This window comes from Capra hircus, chromosome 29 (genome assembly GCF_001704415.2).
Source record: "Capra hircus breed San Clemente chromosome 29, ASM170441v1, whole genome shotgun sequence".
Lineage (NCBI taxonomy): Eukaryota > Metazoa > Chordata > Mammalia > Artiodactyla > Bovidae > Capra > Capra hircus.
In genome coordinates, this window is record NC_030836.1 from 16,073,086 (window position 1) to 16,097,019 (window position 23,934).

General features: G+C 49.0%; 1 non-coding gene across 1 annotated transcript; it reads left to right on the forward strand.

Annotated features, from left to right (window-relative positions):
- On the forward strand, positions 322-435 carry MIR708 (microRNA 708). Its single transcript, NR_129792.1, has one exon. It is a non-coding gene; the product is annotated as a microRNA 708 (primary transcript).

Consider the following 23,934-nt stretch of genomic DNA (forward strand, 5'->3'; position numbering starts at 1 on the left):
GTACAAACATATTGTTAGAACTATGAAGGGGAGAGCCCATGAAAAGGATGGCTGGTAAATGAAAATAAATTGCAAAGTCTTCTGTGCTGTTGAAAAACACACCGATAATTGAAGTGTCATTGTTACTCAATGTTTTGAATATGCTGTTCTTACTGTTTTTCTTTCTTTCGATGCAAAAAAATGTAATGATTTCCTAAGTTCACTCGTGACTTCATTCCCCTAACCCTATTTTTTCCCCAGTAAGGTCCTAAATTCCTCAAGCCTGACTTCTCCTCCCCAGGGGTTTTCAGAAACCCAACCCCCCTGGTTGGCGAGGGACTGCTGTGTGTGAAGTGGTAACTGCCCTCAAGGAGCTTACAATCTAGCTGGGGGTAAACGACTTGCACATGAACGCATCTAGACTGTGAGCTTCTAGAGGGCAGGGACCTTACCCTAAGTCATCTCTCTTCTCACCCTGCACACCCTCCCTGAGGGACCTCATCCATCCCATGGCATCGACCACCGCCTGTTTGCCGAGGACCCTCTCTGCTGGACTGTCTCCTGCGTGCCACGGCCCATCCAGCCATCCAGAGTTGTGAGATGCGGGATGCTCTGCTGGACTCCACCTGGTCACCGAAACCCAACTTGTCCTGTCTCCTCTGAGCCTGCCCTGGCTCCCGGGCTCTGGGGCTCTGTCCCCTCAACCAGAGACCCAGAGGTCAGTCTTAACGGACTGAGCTTGATGGAAAAATGCTTATACCTGAATGTTTAGCAAAACCGCGAGCTTATCAAATTGTTGAGACGTCGTGAACTCATTCATGTTAAACATACAGGTTGAAAGATGGAGAAATGTTTCTGAATGAGTTGCTCTCTCTGGTGAGAAATGGTTGATGTTTTCTTTGGTGTGGTTGTGCTTTCTAAATCTCTTGCTGTAAATTTATATTACTTTTATAACCAGCAGAAGTATCTCTTAAGAAATGGTTAAAAGGTCTCACTTTGAATGTCCCCTTCCTGGGGAAATATTCCTGTCCCTCTGTATCCCCCCTGGAGTCCGAGGCTTTGTCCCCTGCAGCCTCAACACCTGTGCTTATCCTTCTGGGGGACTTGCCCCACTGCGTTCTGTTCTCTTCCCAAGTCTCCCCGCCCCCCACAACCCCAGACTGTGAGCTCCTTGAGGGCAGAAACCAGGGCTTATTTGTCTTGTATTCCCACTGCCTAGCACAAGGCTGACACAGGTAACCACTCAATACATGTTTGTTTTTTAAAAGGAAGAGAGGGAGGGAAGGAGGATAAAGAATCATACATACGGAAAGGCCATCAGGATTTTCATGCTTTCTTCTTTTTTAATCTCCATGGATCCCACTTAGTTTTTCCCTTCTCCAAGATCATTTATTATATTTTAATCTACTGAACCACTGCAATTAAAAAAAATTTTTTTTTGACCAAACCATGCAGCCTATAGGATCCTAGTTCCCTGACCAGGGATCAAACCTGTGCCCCCTACATTTGAAGCTTGGAGTCTTAACCCCCATAGCACCATGGAAGGCCCTGAACTGCTGCGTTTTTGAATCAGGGCTTCGAATTTGTCTCATTTTTATTAATCAAAGGCCAGGTACATGCCAACCAGAGCACCTCTGGGGCTGAGTCTGACTTGGGCACAGCGCCCCCTGCCCAACAGCCCAGGCATGACATGCAGGGCTGTCTTGAGTCCTGTGAAAGTGAAAGTGTTAGTCACTCTTGGCAACACACTGTGGACTCTAACCTCTATTCGTGGAATTCTCCAGGCAAAGATACTGGAGTGGGTGGCCATTCCCTTCTCCAGGGTATCTTCCAGACCCAGGGACTGAACCCGGGTCTCCCACATTGTAGGCAGATTCTTAACCATCTGAGAGCTGCCAGGAAAGCCCCATCTTGAGTTCTAGAACTGAATATATATTCTGAAGCATCCTTTTAAGCGAAACAGTGGCAAGCTGTAGTGTCTATGGTGGGAATGGGAGCAAGGGAACAGAGATGATAGGAAAAATAGCAATAGCTACCTGCTGTTGTGTGTTTACTCCATGCCAGGCATTGTGCTAAGCATCAATGTGCATGATCCCCCTGGACCCTCAAAAATAGCCCTACGAGGTAGGTACTGTGATTATCGCCATTGTGTAGATGAGGAAACTGAGGCTGAACGATGAACTGTATAGGGAAACTGAAATTTGAGCTGTGGTCTACTGATTATAGAACTTGAGTATGGCATTTCTTTCCTCTTCTAAAGTTATAGGGAAAGTCCTGCGCAGAGAGGATGAGGAGTGTTTGGTGAAACAGAGCAGTAAGTGTCTGCACCTTGTTTGGGAGGTTCCAGAACAGTAGTGCTTAGCCTGGAGTACAATAAATCCTTGACAAGATCTGAGACACCTGTCAAGTTGTAGGCAATTGGTTCCATGTACGTGCAGCTTTCTGGGACGTTCTTGAAAGGAGTCTGCCTATTTAAAACAAAACATGGCTAAGAAAGCAAAGCATGGATTGGAGAAGAGTTGTCGTGAGTAGAGTCTGGCGCTGTGCTGGGAAGAAATTAGCCATTAAGTACCAGCCTGTGGAGAGGGATGAGGTCTTGCTACTAAAGCATATCTAAGAACCTGGAGTAATAAAGTAGGGTGTGTTTGTCCTGGGTACTTAGAACCAACTGATTACCAAATCAATCAACTAATATTTATTCAAGTAGAGACCTGACAGCTCTTTAGTGTGTCAGGGTTGTTTAAAGAAGGATTTCTGCCTTGGGTGGGAATTTGGGCTAATGAGATGATAATAATTACCATTTATTGAGTGTCGGCTGCGTGCCAGGCAACTCTACTGGGCACTTTATATACACTAGTCCACTTGATCCTTATAACAACCCCAGCAAGGAAGGTTTTACAACCCATCCTCTACAGAGGAAGAAGCTAAAAGCATTTCAATGTCTTTTCCTAAGGTCATAGTCGCTTAAGAAGTCTTGTATGGAAAGAGAAGATCCAAATTTGACTCTAGGCCTCTTTCCAAAAATCTCTACTTTTTCCCCCCTCTAATTCCCTCTTTCTCTTTTCATAGTTTATTTTTTACTTATTAAAAAATCTTTGGGGGCTTTGCTGGGTCTTGTTACACCGCCGGGGCTGTTGGTCACAGTGCTCTGGTTTCTCTAGTTGCAGGCATGGCTTAGTTGCCTGACCAGGAATCAAACTCATGTCCCTTGAATTGCCAGGCAGATTCTTACACACTGAACCACCAGGGAAGTCTTGGTGTGCAATGCTTTTTTTTTTTTTTTAATGATTTTATTTAATTATTTTTGCCTGCAATGGGTCTTTGTTGGTGCTCGAGCTTTTCTCTTGTCGTGGCGAGTGGGAGCCACTCTCTAGTTGTGGTGTGTGGCTTCTTATTGCACTGGCATCTCTTGTTGTGAAGCCAGTGGGTTGCAGAGCTCCCTGGCTCTAGAGCGCTCGGGTTTCAGTAGTTGCGGCTCCCGGGCTTGAAAGCACCGGCTCAGTAGTTGTGGCACATGAGCTTTGTTGGTCTGCGGCACGTGGGATCTTCCCCAGTCCAGGACAGAACCCCTGTCTCCTATATTGGCAGGCAGATTCTTTACCACTGAGCCACCAGGAAAGCCCTGATGTGCAATGCTTGTGTTCCCATCAGAGGTGAGATTCATCAAAACCATCAAATTAATAGACAGAAGTTAAACAAGCAAAGGCTTGGTGCCTGCTGCTTGGCCAGGCTGTTTTATAAGGGAGTTTTACACTTGTATGTTGGATAAGGGAGTATTCAAGATCTGCTCTAGCTTGAAGTCCTCATCTCAGATTTCAAAGAGTCAAAGTCTCTAATTGTTCTGATAAAGCAGAAATATTATCCCCCTACCCCCAGTGCCTCTTTGTTAGCCATGATGGCAGAGATCATGATTTTTTTCTGCCTTCCTAACAGATTGTTCGTCCGTAAGTTGTTTCATGCAAGGAGAAAGGAACCATGTAAACATGGGAAATAACTACTCATTTCAACCTTTTCTCCTTTCCCAGGGAAGGAAATGGAACCATTAGATTTCTGCTCACTAAAGCACTAGGAACTCATGTGCCTGATGGATTGGTTTGACTTCAGAAAATTGCTGGCAAATGAGAGTAACAAATGGCCAGAGAAACGCTGACAGTCCTGAGGTTTGGGGCTGTCCCCCTGCGTCCGGCTGTGAAAAGTCACTCGGGGCAGGTGCAGTGGTGTCCCCTTGATGAATACATGCTGTTCCCTTCTTATGAAGGATAGGGGCCGGGTTCCTGCCCACCTGGCACCCGGAAGGTCAGTCCCCCACTGAAGTACCACACTGCCTCTATACGCTGCCCTCCTCAGACCTCTGTGTCTCCCCTCTGCTGTTCCCTCTGCTTGGAATGCCTTCCCTGTGCCTTGGGACCAAATCTACTTATTTAAGACACAGTTCCAGTATCCTTTCATCAGTAGCTCCTGCCCTGTCTATCCAGCCTCCACTGTGGGCCTCTATGTCAGTTCTAGAACCTAACACACTGTGGTCCTTATTTTATTTGTGCTTAGTTGCTCAGTCGTGCCAATGTTTTGCGACCCCATGGACTGTAGCCCCCCAGGCTCCTCTGTCTATGGGGATTCTCCAGGCAAGAATACTGGAGTGGGTTGCCATGCCCTCCTCCAGGAGATCTTCCCAACCCAAGGATCAAACTCAGGTCTCCTGCATTGCAAGTGGATTCTTTACCAGCTGAGCCACCAGGGAAGCCCAAGAAAACTGGAGTGGGTAGCCTATCCCTTCTCCAGGGGAATCTTCCCTACCCAGGAATTGAACCGGGGTCTCCTGCATTGCAGGCAGGTTCTTTGCCATCTGAGCTACCTGTTTTATTTATTTATTTTTGGCCTTGCTGGGTAGTCATTGCTGGACAGGCTTTCTCTAGCTGTGGGGTGCAGGCTTCTCATTGCGGTGGCTTCTGTTGCAGAGCATGGGCCCTAGGGGACAAGGGTTCAGTCGTTATAGTGCATGGGTTGCCCTGCAGCATATGGAGTCTTCCTGGACCAGGGATCGAACCCATGTCCTCTGCACTGGCAGGCGGATTCTTAACCACTGGACTCCCAGGGAAGTCCTGTTCAGTGTCTGTCTTTGATCTCCCATCCCAGAGCCGGTACTCCAGTATGACTATTGAATATAGCTGAATATATTCTTCCGTCGTTTCTGAGCATCTTTCGGTTTAAGGTTCGGTCTCACTGGGTCCATATATCTGTGTGTGGTCACCTGGGTAGGAATGAAAGTAGTTCTCACGTTTGTACAGCAGTTTATGGCTGACAAAAGGTGTCTGTGGCCATCTCCCCACTCACACCCCTGAAAAGCTCTGTCAGTGAGCAGTTGTCAGGGCTATTAATATTCTCATGATACGGATAAAAAAAACCAAAATTGCCAGGAGAGTAAACGTTCTGAGCAGGATCATGCAGTTTGAAATACAGCAGTGACTTCAAATTCATGTCTCTTCTCAGGGCTCCAGGAGGTAGGGCTGGGTGAGCACTGCTGACTTTTAAAAGCCCCTGAAGTAACTCTCAGCTCAAATGAGACACCCCCCTTCTGCTTGTCTGCTTGCTGCTTCTGAAATTTCACAGGCAAAGGGAACCTTTGTGTATTGCATCCTATTTTGGACCTGTGGAGTTGGGGGGTGAGGGTTGGGGGTGTCCTAGATTAAAGGACCCGCATGGTGGGATGCTGCAGAGCATGGTGGGGGAGAGGAGAGCGCAGAACTTGCAGCAACCTGGGTCCACATTTCAGATTTTAGACCTTCTGTCTGCACAGGACTCCGTATAATTTTTCTTGCACAATTTGGGAGAGAAGTAAGTAAACACACGTATGTAAATTCATTACCTTAAAAAACAGTCTCTCTGAACTTTAATTTTTCTTCTGTAGAAATGGGAACAATAATACCTCCCATGCAAGGTTGTCATGCAGATTTAATGAGAAACCACTTATAAACAGGTCTTGCGTGGTGCCGGAGTGTTGGCATTTTTAAATGCTAGACTTTTCTTTCTAACTCAACCGTGCAGCCTGTCTTTGACAGCATCTATAGATTGGTGTGCTGGGCTGGTTGCTTGCAAGCCTCAGAAGAAAGGGAGGAAAAAAAAAGTTGTATAGGCCCCTTCCCAAGTGTTGGACCACCCAGAAGCTAGGCGTCCTTAAAGTGTCTGGGACAAGAGGGCCGTTCTCCGTGGAAGTCCTGTGATCTGCAGACCTGAATGGTCTCCTCCCCGCTGCCTTCCAGCTCCCAGTGCAGCTCCGTTGTCTACACGGCCACACCCCCTCTAACTCTGTGTCTGCTTGCGGACACATCCTTTTTTGCAGACCGTGAATGGTACCTACCTCTAGCCTGGAAAGGGATTATCCAGTTGCCAAATGTTTGGAAATAGCAGATTAACTCGGGAAACGGCGTCTGGAGAAGAAGCAAGGTGGGACCACGTGTGCCGTCACCCCATAGTTCTGTGGCACATTGCAGAGGGGGCAGGCTTTGGGGTTCCTCAGGCCTGAATTAGAATCCTGCTTCTGCCCCTTACTGGCTTGCAGCTTGTTCAGGTCACTTGGCTTCCTTGGGCTTGGGTTTCTTCTTTTGCAAAATGGAGATGTTCATAAGAGTAATACCTATATCATGGGGCTACTTTAAGGGTAAAATAAAATTGTGAGTGAAAAATCAATGAGCAATGAATCTTATGTCCCCAGCCCCTGGCTAGCTGGGTGGACTTTGCTTTCTTAGCTCCTGCTCTCCCCTGGATATCAGCCCTCTGAATCCTTCCCTAACTCCTCAAGCCAAAGTCAGCGGCTTCTTTCTCTGTGCCCCATAGATCTGCCATCTGAATGTAAAGTGCCTGCTGAAACCCCTGTGTCCTTATCTTGGTTCTGAACGTGGCGCTGGGGAAAACTCACATGCAGAAGGAGTGAGGGGCAGAGTTCCTCTGTCAATGGCCCGGTTACCAGCTGTCACTGCCCCTGCTGACCTAGAGGGCAGCTTCCTTTGAGTGTGGCTTTCTGGGCTTCAGTGACTCATGACGTTATCTCTGCCCCTCTTGCTTCTCTGCCCCAGAGAAATTAGATGGCCCCACAGTGTGAACCAGAGAGGAGAAAGGGGTTGGGAGACCCTACAGCCACTGTGCCTGAAGGTCAGAGGGATCTGTACGTTTTACTGGGCTGGGAACCACACAAAAGGTGGGGAGGCCGATGCTTCAGCCACTGATGCCTCTCAATTAGGGCTGCAGTTTGGCAGCCAATTCCTCGCCCCTGGGCAGAAGGGGCCTTTGCACGAGTGTAAACAGCTGGGCTGCTTTGGGAGCGCAGACGTGAAGAGGCTATTCAAGTCTGGGGATCACAAGGCTTCTCTTGCAGACAAACCCCTTGTCTCCACTTTGAGGCAGGTTGGGCTACAGAGTGACTGATATTTGGGTGGGGATGGTATGACTTTCACCCTCTTTTTCTGGGGCTTGCAAAAAAGAGGCAATCAGCAACCAGTCTATGGAACTGCTTGAATAAGAACTAGATAGAAAGCATGATATAAAGAACTAAGAGAGGCAAGGAATGGGACAGGGTTAAGTCCCAAACCGAGGAAAAGATGCCTAACTGGACTGTACGACTGGGGAGAGTACTGAGATTCAGGTGGTTTCAGAGGGTGGGATGTGGAGGAGTGGCTAGGCTGGTCAAGAAAAGCTTGCAGAAGAACCAGAATTTCATCCGGGTCCTAAAAATGTATTGTCCACAGGGAAGCAAAGATGAAAGGACACGGGCATGGGGAGGGGCTGGGCAAAGACACAGCCAGGGAATTAGGTGTGTAAGGATCTTGTGTTTATCACACCCTTGCAGCACATCTTAAACAGGTAAGGTCAGATGGATCTTGTGCCTCCATTTTACAGATGAGCAAACTGACAGTAAATTTGTTGATTCAAACCGCTTCCTTGGTGGTACTTTGTTATGGCAGCTCTAAGAAACGAACACACCAACGGTTCTACTGTGCAGAAAGTGCCCTAACAGAAGAAGCAGGCATGTAGCACCGAGAAAGCAGTACTCACTCCTTCCCAGATGCTCACACCCATTGCCAGCCCCGGTTGCTCACCGCTGTTGCCAATTTATTGTCTTGCAGTTCTAGGGGCTGAAAGCCCAAAGTCAAAGTGTCAGGAGAGTTGGTTCCTTCTTGGGGGCTCCTGGGGGAGAATCCGTCCCATGCCTCTCTCCTGGCTTCTGGTGGTCCCCATCAGTCCTTGGTGTTCCTTGCCTTGCAGCTGCCAACTCCAGTCTCTGCCTCTGTCCTCACCTGACTGTCTTCCCTCTGGGCATCTCTTTGTCTCCAGGGCATTCCCCTTTCTCTCTCTCTCTGTGTATGTTCTCTTCTTTAAGGATGCTGGTCATACTGGAATGAGTTCCCTCTAATGCAGTGTGCCCTCAACCTGATTTACATGTTAATTGCACCTGCAAAGACCCTCTTTCCAAATAAGGGCATATTCGTGGGTACCGGAGGTAAGGACTTCAAAAATCTCTTTTAGGGGACACAAATCCAACCCTCAGTAGTCGGTCATCACGTATTAGCGGTAAACAGGATAATACAATTACGTGGCGTTTTATAGATCGTGAAGCGCTGATTCGGGAGCTTCCCAGGTGGCTCAGTGGCTGCTAAAGGATCTGCCTGCTAGTGCAGGAGCCGCAAGTTCCATCCCTGGGTGGGGAAGATCCTCTGGAGGAAGAAATGGCCACCCACTCTAGTATTCTTGCCTGGGATATCCCACGGACAGGAGAGCCCGGCTGGCTACAGTCCATGGGGTCGCAAAAGAGTTGGACAGTACTAAGCAAGTACAAAGCACTGATTATCACATTTTAAAAACCACAAAAATCTGAAGGGTAGGTAGCCGGGTAGGTAGCCTCATTGGCCCTTTAGAGATGCGGAAACAGATTCAAAAAGCGATCTGCTCAAAATCATACAGCTGGGAAGTGACGGAGGAGAAGGACCTGAAACGAGGATGTGGACTGGAAGCCGGTCCTTCGTCTTGTGCGTCTGCCCTTTGGCAGCCTCTGGGGTGCAGGGGCAGGTGGGGTTCAGGGAAGCTGGGGAGAGCCGGGTGTGCTGTGAATGTATTTGAGGGCTCACTCTTGCCTGGAGAGAGCCTTCAGAGGTAGTGAACATGATCAATACTGAACATGCCCAAGAGTGCAAGCCAAATCTGGGCAGAAAGAGGGTTTAATGAGTCTGCAAGCAATTCTGTGGGAGAGGTGCTGATTTTGCTTCAGGTTGGGGGACCCAGGTCTGCAGCTCTTACTTTATATCCCTTTCAGAGAACAAGCCTGAGGCATCTGCCAAAGCTTTTAGCCTCCTCTCCTTGTGTCTGGTCCCTCTCCCTCCTTCAGCCTCACCCCCTCCCTTCAGGCCCACCCTCACCTCTTTCCCTCCCCCACCTAGGGGCTACCAGAGCCAGGCATTGGCTGCTCACTCCCTAACTCAGCTCCCTGCTGCTCCGCCACCTTCTAGAACATTCCCTCCTCCTTCCGTCTGGCAGTTAGACTCAGCTCCTCTCTTGTTCTCACACATGTCTTGGAGTTCCCACCTCTCCTCCTTTGGGCAGGCTCTTCCCTAGCCTCCATCTCCTCAGCCTGCCTCTTTCCATCTCATTTGCCATTGTTAAAATGCAGGAGTCGGCGGGAGGCCTGGTGCGGTCCTGTCATGTAAAAACCGCAGACGGGAAACAGAAGCTGTGCTTTCCCCCCTTCTTGGGATGTAATCACGCTCTGATAGGTGCTGAGGACTGATGGATAGCTTGGCTGTGCCATTTAGTCTTTAAAAGCATCCTGTGAAGACGCAGGTTCTTTACCGTGAGCCACCAGGGAAGCCCCAAATTGTTAGTTGCTCAGTCGTGTCCGACTCTTTTGCGACCCCATGGACTGTCGCCCTTCCAGGCTCCTCTGTTCTGGAATTATCCTGGCAAGAATACTGCAGTGGGAAGCCATTCCTTTCTCTAAGGGATCTTCCCGGCCCAGGGATCAAACTCGGGTCTCCTGCATTGCAGGTGGGTCCTTTACTGTCTGAGCACCAAGCAGGCCTGAAGAAGAAGAAGGTAGTATTTGTTTCTCAGATGAGGCAGTGGAGGCCCAGGGATGCCCAGTTCTGCCCAGGGATGCCTGGCTCTGCCCAGGGATGCCTACCTCTGCCCAGGGACATGAGTTTGCTTCTTTCCTCCGCTACCTGCCAGTCATGTCGTTCTGGGCGAGTTTCTTCATCTCTGAGCTGCAGCCTCCCTTTTCCAAAACAGGGTGACCTGTCTATTCCACAGGCTGATTGGAGGACTGAACCCAGTCATCTCTGCACATGTACTAAGCTGGCACATAGGTAGGCACTCAGCTGGTCTTAGCTGGATTTTAGAGTCGATGGGGGAGGGAATCATGAGGGAAAAAATGGCTACAGGGAGGAGAGGTCAGGGTGCTGGAGGGTGTGCAAGAGGAAGAGGAGGCGTTGCCTGGGTGCTGGCGTGGGGAGGCGAGGAGTAAAGGAGAAGCCAGATCCCAGCTGAATAACATTCTGTGCAGAACCAGGGGGCCAGCACGGGTTTCTCCCTGAATTCTTAATGGTCTCTTCACTCCCTAATGTGTGTGCGTCACTCTGTCCCTTCACAGTGTTCTGCCGCTGCTGCTAAGTCGCTTCAGTCGTGTCCGACTCTGCGACCCCATAGACGGCAGCCCACCAGGCTCCTCTGTCCCTGGGATTCTCCAGGCAAGAACACTGGAGTGGGTTGCCGTTTCCTTCAATGCATGCACGCATGCTAAGTCGCTTTAGTCGTGTCTGACTCTGTGTGACCCTGTGGACAAGTAGCCCACCAGGCTCCTCTGTCCACAGGATTCTCTAAGCAAGAATACTGGATTGGGTTGCCATTTCCTTCTCCCATGTTCCTTCTCACAATGTTCAAATGGTGGGAATTCCATATTTAATTTTGGGTGAGAAGAGGAAAAAAGGGCAGACGGGTGATTGCAGCCTCCCAAGAATCAAAACTTGTTTGATTAGCAAAGAGCTTTAAAGGTCTGTGCCCCCTGCATAAGGAGTCTGGAAAGTGACACCCAGAAGGCCCGGAGGGTGACCCTGAATTGCTCGGCACGTAGACAGAGATCACTGCTCACACTGCTCATCGCCAGCTCGGTCCCCTGTGCCCTTGTATGGCCGCACAGTGTTGAGACCAGGGGGGATGGTACACAGATGCTTGGGGGAAATGGAACCCGGTAGGCTGGTTGCTACTTTCTGCTTTCCTTACCCAAACTTTGCACCCTGGGAGGGCATATATAGAAACATCATATGGGTGCATTTCCTCTCTGAGACTTCCCTTTAGTGAGGGGATATTCACTAGCAGGGCTTCCCAGGTGCCTCAGTGGTAAAGTATCCGCCTGCCAATGCAGGAGAGGTGGGTTCAATCCCTGGGTCTGGAAGATCCTGTGGAGGAGGAAATGGCAACCCACTCTAGTATTCTTGCCTGGAGAATCCCATGGACAGAGGAGCCAGGTGGGCTGCGGTCCACGGAGCCCCAAAGAGTCGGATACAACTGAGCCATTGAGCAGGCTTTCACTAGCAAGGAAACCAGCTCTCCTGCTTGCTAATTTAGCCTGCCACTCCCGTGTCCCAAGGCTGTTAGCACTTTACAAAGTGGGTCTCTCCCAGTTGGGCCAGGTCTCCATTTGCCTTGTTTCTTCTGCTTCCAAGTCCACTGTAAGCCTCTCTCCTGTCCAGCTTCAGCACTCTCCTTCTGCGCTCGCCTAGGATTTCACAGCGAGTAAACATCATCAGCAGAGTGTTATCTTGGGTTGTGACAAAGTATTAAGGCTTCCGCTCAGGGAGACTCTGCTCCATTTCCACACCCATCCTGTCCTGTTCCTGGGCTAAGCCACCCGAGACATGGGCTGTCCTTGACCTCGGACCTGGATTTTCCTGTCTGAGAACAGTCTGCTGGAGTCTGTGCTGGTTACAAAGTACTTGTTTTTGAAATATCAACTGCATTACAAAGAGGAAGGCTGGTTTCATTTCTCATCACTCTTGAACACACCCCCGTATTGATTTCTTTTTCAGAGAGAAATAAGAAGTCATTTGGTTATGGGCAAACACCAGTTAGCTTTTTGCAGTATCTTTTGGTTGAACGGAATGAAAAGGGTGATTAGAGCTGTCCCATGGAAAGAATACGTGCATGTCCATGCTCCGTCATCCGAGGCCCTCGGGGGTCAGACGTGTTTTGGAACTTGGTGGATTTTTAGATCTTAGAGAGGAGTGAGGGCATATATACTTATATTATGTGATACCCCCGCTGGAGTCTGAGAAGTGCTCTGTAATCAAGCCCATTCATTTCTCTGCAGCGAACTGTTCACACTAAGTGGGAAAAATAAAGACAACAAATAGCTTCCCATCCCTTCAGGTCAGGTTTTGCCAGCAAATGAGTTATTTAAAAGAAAGAAATATCTTTCGGCTTTAGAAGTTTTTGAGGGTCAAGATTTGATAAGAGCCTCTGACTCTATATGGTAAATGTTTATATTTCCCTGTATAAATCCATACAGAGATGAGGACCGCCTGGGTGAGGCTGTGTAAATCAATTTTTAGCAGTTCATGAAGAAGTGAGGGCCTCAGATACGCTGGGGGAGCCTGATTCAACTTGCCATCCCAAAGGCTAGTGCAGGCCAGGCACTGAGGCAGCACCTAGAATATTCTGGGTGAATTAACCCACCAGGATCACTGTTGGTACATGTTCTGCTGGGTCTCTGCACCTTGCCTGGTGTTCACATAACCATGGAAAGTAAAAATAACTATCATCAGTCATTAATAATAGCTGACATTATAGAACCCGTGGCTTCCCCTGGTGGCTCAGCGGTAAAGAGTCCACCTGCAATGCAGGATCCACAGGAGACGTGGGTTTGATACCTGAGTGGGGAAGATCCCCTGGAGGAGGCCGTGGCAACCCACTCCAGTATGCCTGCCTGGAGAACCCCATGGACAGAGGAGCCTGTCGGGTTACTGTCCATGGGTCACAAAGAGTTGGGCACAACTGGAGCAACGTTGCACGCATGCACGCATAGAACCCTTACTATTGACTGGCACTGCTCCAAATGCCCCACGTCTTGTAACTCACTGAATTCTCCTGATCGCACTATTAGGCAGCAACTGTTTTTGTGATTGACTCACTCAAGATCACACAGCTATTCAGTGGCAGAGCTGAGCTTGGGACCCCAGCTTTTTGGCACCAGAGTTAGCACTTTTATCTCTGCTGCCTCTCTGCATATGTCGTCTCCAGCCAGACTCAGGCACATAAAAATTCAGATTGCCAAGAGGCAACCAACCTAGGAAAATACTACGCACAACTGAGGATTTGCCACGCATTAGGCCCTGGACCGAGCACGTTGCGGGATCCCATTTAAGCCTCTCAACTACCATGTGTGCAGGAGTCTCAACCCCATTTCCAGGTGAAGGGATGGAGACTCGGAGTGGGAAGGACATGGCAGAGCGAGGGTTGGAGCCCAGGGCCGACCAGCCAGGAGTCAGGATCTCAGTGAGTGAGGTCACAGGTGCTGGCCTCCAGGAGCTTCCATGGAGCCTCAGGGGCATGTGTGACTCAGAGATGAGGAGGACCTCCTGAGAACAGTTAGGGGCCAGGCGTGCAGTCTTGGTTGCATATCAGCACATTGAGGGGGGACAGAAAGACTCCCCTAGGTCCAGGTGCCGCTCCTCTCTGGGCCCCCACAATCTGTCTATAAAATGGGGCCACACTGCCATGCTGGGTGGTCACTGGGATTCAGGGTGCCAAAGGGTACCATAGCACAATGTATTCTTTGGGGCTTTTTTGTCTGTGTTTGGATGTACCAGGAAGGGAACTGTCTCCAAGGGCTACAAAAAACCAAATAGCATCTTGAGACAGAGGCTAGAGTCGCCCCCCTCTAGATGTGCTGGGGTAGCCTCAGGGCTCCTCTCCCCCACCAGGGTGGGGGCCTGGTGGTGCTGGCCACCTGAATGGTCTTTGGTGGTCCCGAAGATGCTCTGGGACCTCCCTCTTGTCCTCACCTTACATGTACATCAGCCACTGAGCCCGTGAGTGTCACCTGCTTCTTTAGCCTGTGAGATCCAGACCTGCTGCCCTACCTCCATTCCACTGCACTGGGATCTGCTGGGCCTTTGGGCCAAGGCCAAACAAGAGACACCTCCTCCCTCTCACCAGTCTTTTTTTGCTAAAGTCTGTCTCCATACAACTTCCAAGGTCCTCTTTTTAACACAAACCCACCATGTTATTCTCCTGTTGAAAGCCACTCCATCCATCTCTCCCCATCAGCTCTATCAGGGGGTCAACAAACGTTCTCTGTAAATGGCCAGATACTAAACATTTTAGGTCTTGGAGTACTAGAGGCAAAACTGAGGGTGTCAGGTGAGCACTTGTATAATAGGGCAGAAGACAAATTTCATGAGTTTTTTATTAATGAAATTCAGAATATAATAATAATTGAGTTTTTTTTTTTTTTGCCATACATTTCAGCTGATAAGAATGGAATTTCAAATTTCTTTTTTTTTTTATATGGGCTGCATTTGCTTAATTGGAGTCAATGTTTTCTACCATGAAATTGACCACAAAGGTTTATCTGTAAAAACCCTTGTTAGTTCTCAAATCATAAAGAAGTAGATTGGGCCCACAGGAGACAGTCCAAGGGAAGACCTTCCTTGATGTGGTTCTGCCAGCCTCCCCGTTGCTCTTTCTGGCCCTCTTTATCTCTAGTCTCTGTTCCAGCAACACCAATGGCAGTTTCTTCCTTTTGGGTTTTGCTCACCCTGACCCCTCTGTTTAGGGATGCCCGATCTAACTCTTCATCCTTTGAGCTTTAGCTAGGAAGTGAGTTACCTCCTCTAGGAAGGTATCCTCTCCTCTCTGGTCCCCAAGTCTTTTGTATTTCTCTGCATTTTAGCATATAACACCTTGCATTGTATTTGCCCATTCACCTCTTGAAATGCTCCACAGGCTGTAAGCTCAGGAGGGCAGGGTCCAGGCATATTCTCCTCTGGTTGTCCTGTGTCCTCCCGCCCCCATCCATCCATGCTCAGTAAACGTTTGCTGGGCAAATTAAAGAATTAAGGAGCAAACTCAATGGCCTGGGTAGCGCCCTGGCCACATGCATGTCAGAGGGCTCCCCCAACCCAAAGGAGCCAGGTCTGCAGCTGTGGGGATGGGATATGGGTGTGATGATGGTTGGTTTCCAGTTCCTAGTGATCACAAGTTTATTTCCTGGGAATCTCATGTTTTCTGTGACTTGCACTTTCTCACATTGTGAGTTGGCACTTGTTTTAAAGAAACAGGGTGATTTTTTCTTGTTTTTCTGCCTGTGAGGAGTGTTACTGTTGGAAGATTCAGCCTGTGTGTGGTTAAAACATGGCGGCTCCTTATTGGCAGGCAGTGTCTTGCTGAGCTCTTTCTGTCCTCTTAGTGCAGGGCTCACTGTCACTGTTTATGGATAAACCAGATCTGGGGACGATCCTTGTGTTTAAAAGCTTCCAGGGTAGCATAGTAGTAAATAATCTGCCTGCTAACGCAAGAGACACAAGAGACATGAGTTCGATCCCTGGGTCGGGGAGATCCCCTGGAGAAAGAAATGGCAGCTGGCTCTAATATTCTTGCTGGGATAGTCCCATGGACAGAGGAGCCTGGTGGACTACAGTCCATGGGATCATAGTTGGACATGAGTGAGCAATGCGTGTGCGCGCACATACACACGCACACTTGTGTTTAACTCACAGCCCTGTTGATGTGACCATGCCTGGTTCTGGCCTCACTGGGGGTGGGCTTGTTTCCACCCATGGACATACCTTCCAAATATTTATGATGATCTATAAAGGGCCCTGTAATGCCCTAGACATCCTTTGTTTTGTCTTGGTTTTTGTTTGTTTATTTTTAAATGTACAAAAAGGAAAGAGACGATTCCTTAAGGTCGCAGGTTTACGAGAGGCTCTTTTAGAGCTGCATTAAAGAAGGGTGGGGAAGCTCATTTATGGAGTGCATGCTCTGTGTGCCAGGTGCTATTCGTGTGGATACACTCCCCCCTCCTCCCATTTTATCCTTGCCACAACCCTTCAAGGTAGGTGGTATTATAATTTCTATTTTTACAAAAGAGGAAACTTGATACCAGATAGAGTAAATGCTTGCCCAAGGTCACACACAGTTAAAAGGTAGAACAGCCAAGTTTTGTGTGCGTGTATAAACTTTTTATCGACATACACCACTCGTAAATGCATAGCTCAGTGAATTTTTTGCACAGTGAACATACCACGTAACCAGAACCTTCCTTCGTCATGAAACAGAGCATTTCCCCTCTGCAGTCCCCTCCTGACCCCTCTCAGGCTTTCTTTTCCCCCCTCAGTGCCTGCCAGGGTAACTGCTGTCCTGACTTGTGCTATAGATTTTTGCCTGTTCTCTAACTTAATCTAAATGGAGTCATAGAGCATGGGCTCTGTTGTGTCTGTTGCTTTCGCTTGGCTTCGTGTGCGTGAGATTCAGCCATGGTGTTGCACAGAGCTGGAGTTCATTCACTGTCAAGGCTCTGTACGTATTGCCTGGTGTGAGTATACATTATTTATGTACTCTGCTGTTGATGGACATTCAGTTATTGTCCAGTTTGGGGCTGTTACCAGTGGTGCTTCAGTGAAATTTCTTTCCATGTCTTTGGGTGTTAATTTGGTCAAAGAATTAGAGTTTGTAGGATGTATGTATGTTCTGATACAGTAGATAGTGCCAGACAGTGTTCCAAAGCGATTGCACTATCTTATACTCCCACCAGGAGTGTATGAGGGTTCTGATTGCTCAATTTACTAGTATCAACTGCTTTTTCTATTTTAGCCGTTCTGATGGTTGTATACTTATATCTCCTTGTGGTTTGCTTTGCATTTCCCCAGTCTCTGATGAAGCAAAGCACCTTTTGTATGTGTTTATTGGAACCTTTGGATATCCTTTTTTTGTGAAGGACCTATTCAAGACATTTATTAGAAAAATGAGATTGTCTGCTTTTCCTCTTATTTATCTATAGAAATTCTTTATATATTCTGGCGCAAGTCTTCTGTCAGATATTGTCAGTAGCGTCTCTCATTTGGTGGCTTGTATGTTTACTCTCTTAATGGTATATCATTAGATAAAGAGAAGTTCCTAATTTTGATACATTTTAGCTTATCCATTTTTTTTTTCATTTATGGTTAGCACATGTTATATTTTGTGTAAGAAAACGTTGCCTACACCAAGGTCATGAAGGTGGTCTCTCATGTTTTCTTGTAAAAGTTTTATGATTTTGCCTTTTACATTGAGATCCGTGGTCCATCTGGAATTGATTTTTCTATCTGTTGTGAAATAGGGGTCAAGGTTCATTTTTTTAATATGGATTACCGATTGACTTAGCAACATCTATTGAAAAGACTCCCTTTTCCTCACTGTGCTTTAGTGACATTTGTGTCAGCTGTCGGATGACGACACATTTGGGGGGTCTGTTTATGAAATCCTAGAGTCAAATTTTTAGGCCAAAGCTATCTGATTTCAAAGTGTATCTTCTTTTCATTATTTTATAATGGAAAGACTTTGAGTAAGTGGTTTGGGAACAAGCTAAGGATGAAAGGACATAATATACTGTGTTTGAGAGGAATTGTTCTGTACTATCTAGCAGAGATGTGGCAACTACTCAAAGTCCCAAATGGCAAGTGGGGCTTGGCTGGGTGGGGATTTGGGGTAGCTTGGAGGGAGGAGGGACAATTAGAGCCTGTGACTGCACACTACACCAAGCGGGAGGTATTGGTAAAAGTGCTGGCAACAGGCTGAAACCCACGGGCCAGGACCTTTGAAAAGCTCTGGGAGGTAATCTGTAAGGACAGGGGGAAAATTACGCTTTTTTAATAGCTCTAAAGTAAAGCAAATTGTTAGACAAGGGGTTATTGGTTGAATAAGTGGAGTTTGTAACAGCTAGATTTTAATGAGAGTACATAATTTGCGGTTAATAGCTCTTTAGAATCTTGTTCTAACTGGGTTATTAATTACTTCTTTTGATTATGGAAGTTAATCCATACATGCTTTCTTCTTAACAGGGGATTATATTTTGGTAGATGAGGCATAAGTAAATAGAGAGTGTTTAACAACATAGCTGCTTTTAATTTTCTATGATTAAAAAGCCCCTTACCCTCTGAATCTAAAATATGTGTTTTAAGTAGGCATTGCTGACCATCTGGTAGAAGTTGCCCACAATGTGGGCAGTGACTCTCCGTCAGCTGTTCTCAGTCTTTACTGCACGCTTGAATCACACAGGGAACTTTGAAAAAAATTATGGATACCTGGGTTTCAGCCCTTAGAGGTTCTGATTTGACTGCTTTGGGGAGCAGTGTGGGCATCAGGATTTCTGACCTCCCCTCTGCAGCTAAGGAGAAACCCACTAGCCCAGAGAGAATGAATTCACTTTCTTGGGAGGTGCCTTCCAGCCCCTCCAGTACCTCCTTGGGCAGCAACCCCATCTTAAGTCTTTAGGCAGCTTTGTCTTATCCCTCTCATCTCTCGGTGATGATGGGCTTTGGGATGCACAGTGACCATTCACCAAGGGGTCCTTCCTGACCGTCCATTCAGACGCCTCATTGCCCAAGTGGGGAATCTGAGATCAGAAAGAGGTAGTACACGTGCACGCTCATAATAGCAGGTGAGTCAGTGATGGGCCGGGACAGAAATCCAGGCCTCCTGAGTCACAGAGCAGGAGCTGATGATCCGGCAGCATCCACAGACGAGCAGGACAGGAAGGTGGGGGCTCCAAGCCGGGAGCAGCAGGGCCCCAAAACAGGGAAGCCGTGTAGCTCGAGCGCCAGGCTGGGCCCCGGGGGTGCTGGTGCATGAACCCGGCTCACTTGCAAAGCCTCATGTTGTGACTCACGTGGAAAAGATTATGTGTTGATGGAGGAAAATGAAGGAATCGTGTGCCCCCGGGCCGTCTGCCATGGCCACCTCGTGCTCCTTGCTCTCCTGCCTGGGTCTTGAACGCTGCAGGTTAGTACTGCTGTGGCATTGGTGAGAGTTCCCAGTCATGGGACTGAAGTGTGTGTGTGTGTGTGTGTCTGTGTGTGTCTGTGTCTGTATGTGTATCTGTGTGTCTATGTGTGTCTGTGTGTGTCTGTGTCTGTGTGTGTCTGTGTGTGTATCTATGTGTCTGTGTGTGTCTGTGTGTGTGTGTGTGTCTGTGTCTGTGTGTGTATCTGTGTGTCTGTGTGTCTGTGTCTGTGTGTGTGTCTGTCTGTGTCTGTGTGTATCTGTGTCTGTCTGTGTGTGTGTGTCTGTGTGTGTGTGTGTGTCTGTATCTGTGTGTCTGTGTCTGTCTGTGTGTGTGTCTGTGTGTGTGTGTGTGTGTCTGTATCTGTGTGTCTGTGTCTGTCTGTCTGTGTCTGTGTGTGTGTCTGTGTGTGTGTGTGTGTCTGTATCTGTGTGTCTGTGTCTGTGTGTCTGTGTGTGTGTGTGTGTGTGTCCGTCCAGATGAACCAAAGTGGTGGAGCGGGGGGAGGACCAGCACATCCCAGTGGAAAAGGTGTCCTTGGTTGCTCAGTAGGAATGTTCTGGAAATCCAGCAGTGCTGAATGGCAGGGGGTCATGCCTTATGTAGACATTCGCTTCAGTTTCACAGCTTCTGATGCAGAGCTTGACCTACAGAAGCTTCTCAGGCAACTTGGGTAAATGAATGAAGAATTGAAAAAATCTGTTATTCTAATATTTTGTTAATGAAGAACATGGGTAGTGTGGTGGTCTGTTTCAGACTAGGGCGAAAAGAATGATATATATACATACGCACGTATGACGTCGTATTCCACACGCACACGCACACAGGGCGAGCAGGGAGGGGAGCAGAGGAGAGACACAGGAGCGGTGCTCCTCCCTGGCTGTGGGACCCCCTGCCCTGCCCTGCACCCCTGCAGCTCCAGTGCCCGCACGTGGCATGGATGCAGCACACACCAGCGAGGTGGTGACTGAGCCAGTTTCATCCTGACCTAGTTTGTGGCCTGGGCCCGGAATATCACAGTCCTCTTCTCGATTGGCTTACGGTCAGGTTCCCGTCAGAAAAGATAATTCATCCCAGAAGATTCACACTAAGTGGCTTTAATGAAGGGCCTATTTAGCAGATGTGGGCCCGGCAGGGTTGAGGGAATAAACAAGGATGCCGAGCCACATGGGTGGGTGTACCCCAAACCACCCCAGTTCAGAGGGGCAAGGAGACAAGGTGATACTTCTGGAACCCAAGGAGGACGGGGCGCCCGGTGAAGATGCCGTGGGCAGGGGCTGTGGTTGCTCAGGGGGCAGCACCGGAGCCCAGGGGCAGCAGGCGGGAGGCCCTCCATCTCTCCTCCACCCACCACTCGCCCCCCGCTGGTGCTGGGTGCTGGTCTGCAGGAGGCCGGGGTGTCGTCCTCCCTGGCTTGGCGCAGGGCAGAGGGGTCTGGGGAATGGGTAGAGGGGGCAGGGTGGCTCTGGGGGGAACAGCAGCACTCTCTCGTGAGGGGAAGGGTCTGTGGGGGCAGAGGGGGACCCAGGAGATGAGGAGGAGGATCTGCAAGGGAGCGTTCCTGCCCTGGGTCCCTGGGGAGTGCAGGCTTCAGGGAAGTAATTATACGGAGTCCAGGAATCCCCTTCTGGACCCATAATTACACATACAGGAATTTTTTAAAGAGTAAGTGGCAGTGGTTTTAATGTCTCATAAATATTCCTCTAAGGGTGCTACCCACAAGGAGGGGTGGCGTGGTTTTCCAGACCCAGAGCCAGCCCTGAGCCTTTAGAGATGAGGCTCCCAGCCTCCTTTGGGGGAAAAAAATCTCATGTTTGGTCTCACCTCTACCCCACGTCCACTGAGGGCTCAGGAACGTGGGTAGCAGGGGCTCTGGACCTTGAATCCCTTCGATCCTGCCTCCTGGGGGGCCTCCTCCAGGAAGTCTTCTGGGAGCTGGTGGTGGAGATACTGAATCTGATCTCTCAGGCCTGGGGACACGTGGGTGCTGATAAAAAGCTTCTTTGGGAATCCATGTTTGCTCATTTTCTCTAACTCTAGACTGAGAGTGGCATTTGCCTAAGTAGCAGACTTTTATTCCATCAAAAGCAAAGCTTGCACACAGCAGGGGAAAGAAAGAAGGAGGCCAAGGAAACAAGGGTATGTGTCTGAAACCCCTAAGTTAAGGAAAGATGTTCCCAGAGACCATCTCCTCTAATCTACAGAGAGCTCCCTGGCATGGGAACTGTCTGCTCCGCTGAATCAGTGCAGGGGTCACCTATGAAAGAAAGGGCTCCAGGACTGAGGACTTAAAATTTTAGCTGTCTCCTAGCGAGCTGTGACCTCTCTGATTCTCGACTTTCTCCTTAGTAAAGTGAGAGCGAAAAAGCTGCTCAGGCATGTCCAACTCTTTGCAACCCCGTGGACTGTATACAGTCCACGGAATTCTCCAGGCCAGCATATTGGAGTGAAGGGCATCATCATTGTGTCTAAGCTCTGTATGCAGAAATCTTGTGTTGTCTGGCACAAGCCAAGTGCTCCCCGAATGTGAGCTGATTTGGAAGCCACTGTTTGGAATGAACCAAAGCCGCCTCCTTCTCATACAGCATCGTTCCTAGCTGTCCTAATGCTTACAGACTCACTCGCCTACCTTCTCCGCTTAGACTAGCAAGTCCTTTGTACCCATGTCCAGTCTGGTCTAGAGAGGACCAGTTGAGATGTGGTGAATGAGTGATCAAGTGGTGAACAAATGATAAGGATTCTTGAAGCTCAAGGAGCGGGCTGGCCTATTTGAGGCACTGTAGAAGCCATGGCTGCCGCAGATAGGGAGGCCTGGAGTGTTCCAGAAACCCGATGCATTCAGAAAGCTGGGCGCACTGACTCTTTCCTCCTGGAGGTTTTTCAGGCCATTTAAGCTGTGGGGCATGATTGCGTCGTTGGCTGCAATTACCGCATACCTGAGGGGGGCTTATTTTGCAGTTCCAGGTTGGATTTAGCTGTCCCCTGACTGACCACTTGAGAGGCTTGATAATAGCCAGGAATTGGGCCACCCGAGGAGGGCTGTTGCCAAGGGAAGGTGGAGCTGGTGTGGTAGGGGAGTCAGCAGGGCATTCTAACTTCAGCGTCTCTGACCGCCAGAGGGGCCTGCTGTGTGCTGGTCTCCTGCCATTGGGCCTTAGTCTGAATTAACTCCTGTGATTCTCACAGGAGTCTACAGTCAGTGTTCTTAACTGCAACCGACAGTTGAGAAACCAGGATTCAGGATGGCTCATTAGCTCGTTCACGGTCACATAGCACATTTTCAGCCCCAGGTCTTACTATGCAGTCTCTTACCATTCAACTCTGCCTGCAAAGCTTCCCATCACAGGCTCTAGAAACTTCAGCACTTTCTTTCCCTTAAGAAGGGAATGCATTAGATGAACGTTTCCCAAAATCTCTTCCCTGGAGCCGATGCTTGACGACAGAAGCATTCTGGGATCAGATATGTTTGGGAAACGGTTCTCCTTCTTTTGGGAGGGTCACGGTGCCCATTTCCAGGTTCAAGATTCTGAGAAGGCCCTGAAGTAAACAAGGCTCATTAAGCTAGCTTCTCCTCAGCTTATGTGAATGAGAACCTTTGTCTTATTAATGCTATTAACGCCCCACAGAGCCAAGTAAACACTGAAATGGATGAGTCAGCCTTCTTCCCAAGACCTGATTTAGCAAGCTGGCCTCTGAGGATGGAGATCCTCCCTTGATGTTGCCCCAGTCCCTGAATTAGCTTTGGATTCCTGCCTCCAGGATCTGGAAATGGCATTGTCCTGTACTGTGCCTCATTCCCATTTCTTTTTCACTCGGTCTTGATATGGAAAATGTCCGCAAACGCCCCTCCCAAGAACTACCAGTAACTTAACGAGAAAACAAAATTCATCTGGATAATTTTGCTCTGCTCTTTTCACTAAATATTTTCTGCCTTTCTGGATATGGCTACCATCTAACTTCCTTTTAAAAAAGGACACTGGGGAGCTCAGACGTTGGGAGAGGGAGAGTCACGTAGACGGAAGCCCTGGCTTCCTCTGTCCACTGCCCCCCAGCACTCACTGCTCTGTAAGGAACGGAAGAGGGGCAAGGAGCACACAGAGGTGTCTAGGCCTCGCCAAGTCCAGAGCAGAGCTCTGGAACCCAGGATCCTCCACTCCCAGGCACCCCACCCTTCCTCCCTCAGCCGGCCCCTTCCTCCACTTAGCTCTGTCTATAAACAGCTCCACCGCGGGTCCAGTTGCTCAAGCCTGAAGCCTAGAAGCCTTCCTGATTTTCCTTCCCCTCACCACCCCAGCCCACCCGTGGGCCAGGCTGTTAGAGGAAGAGTCTTGTGGTGAGTGGACGCTGGAACCTTGTAGACTCAGTTCAGAGCCTGCCTCTACCACCTCCTAACTGCGTGGTCATCAGGAAGTTACCTAACCTCTCTGGTCCTCAGTTTCCTCTCCTGAAGCAAAGGAGAGTGCTGACTTCACAGGGCTGCCTGCAGGATCCCACGAGACAGTGAGTGTGCAGTGCTTTATCGGCGCTGACAGCACTCAAGGTCAAGTCAGCCGTTCCTATTCTCCTCTTGGACATGTCTGTCTCCGTGCATCTTGACTGGTGCCACCCTGGGCCAGCGCAGCCCACGGTCATCCCTCCCTGGGCCACTGCAGTGGCCTCCAAGCAGGTTCCCATTTCCGGTCCGTTCTTGGATGGTCTCTGCATGGCAGCCAGACTGAGTTTTTAACAACACAGCTAGGGACAGCCTCACTCGAATGCATCAAGCCTTCAGAGTTGGTTTTGTATCACTTGTTTGAAATGAAGTTCAAACAGCTCCGACACGCCCTGGCCTGTGAGGTGGTTCTCTGACCTTTCTTGTGCCATTCTCAGCCTTCTGCATTGTCCCGGGCACTTTGACACCCTGCTGTGTTTCTTGAGCCCCTCCAGCCCTTTGC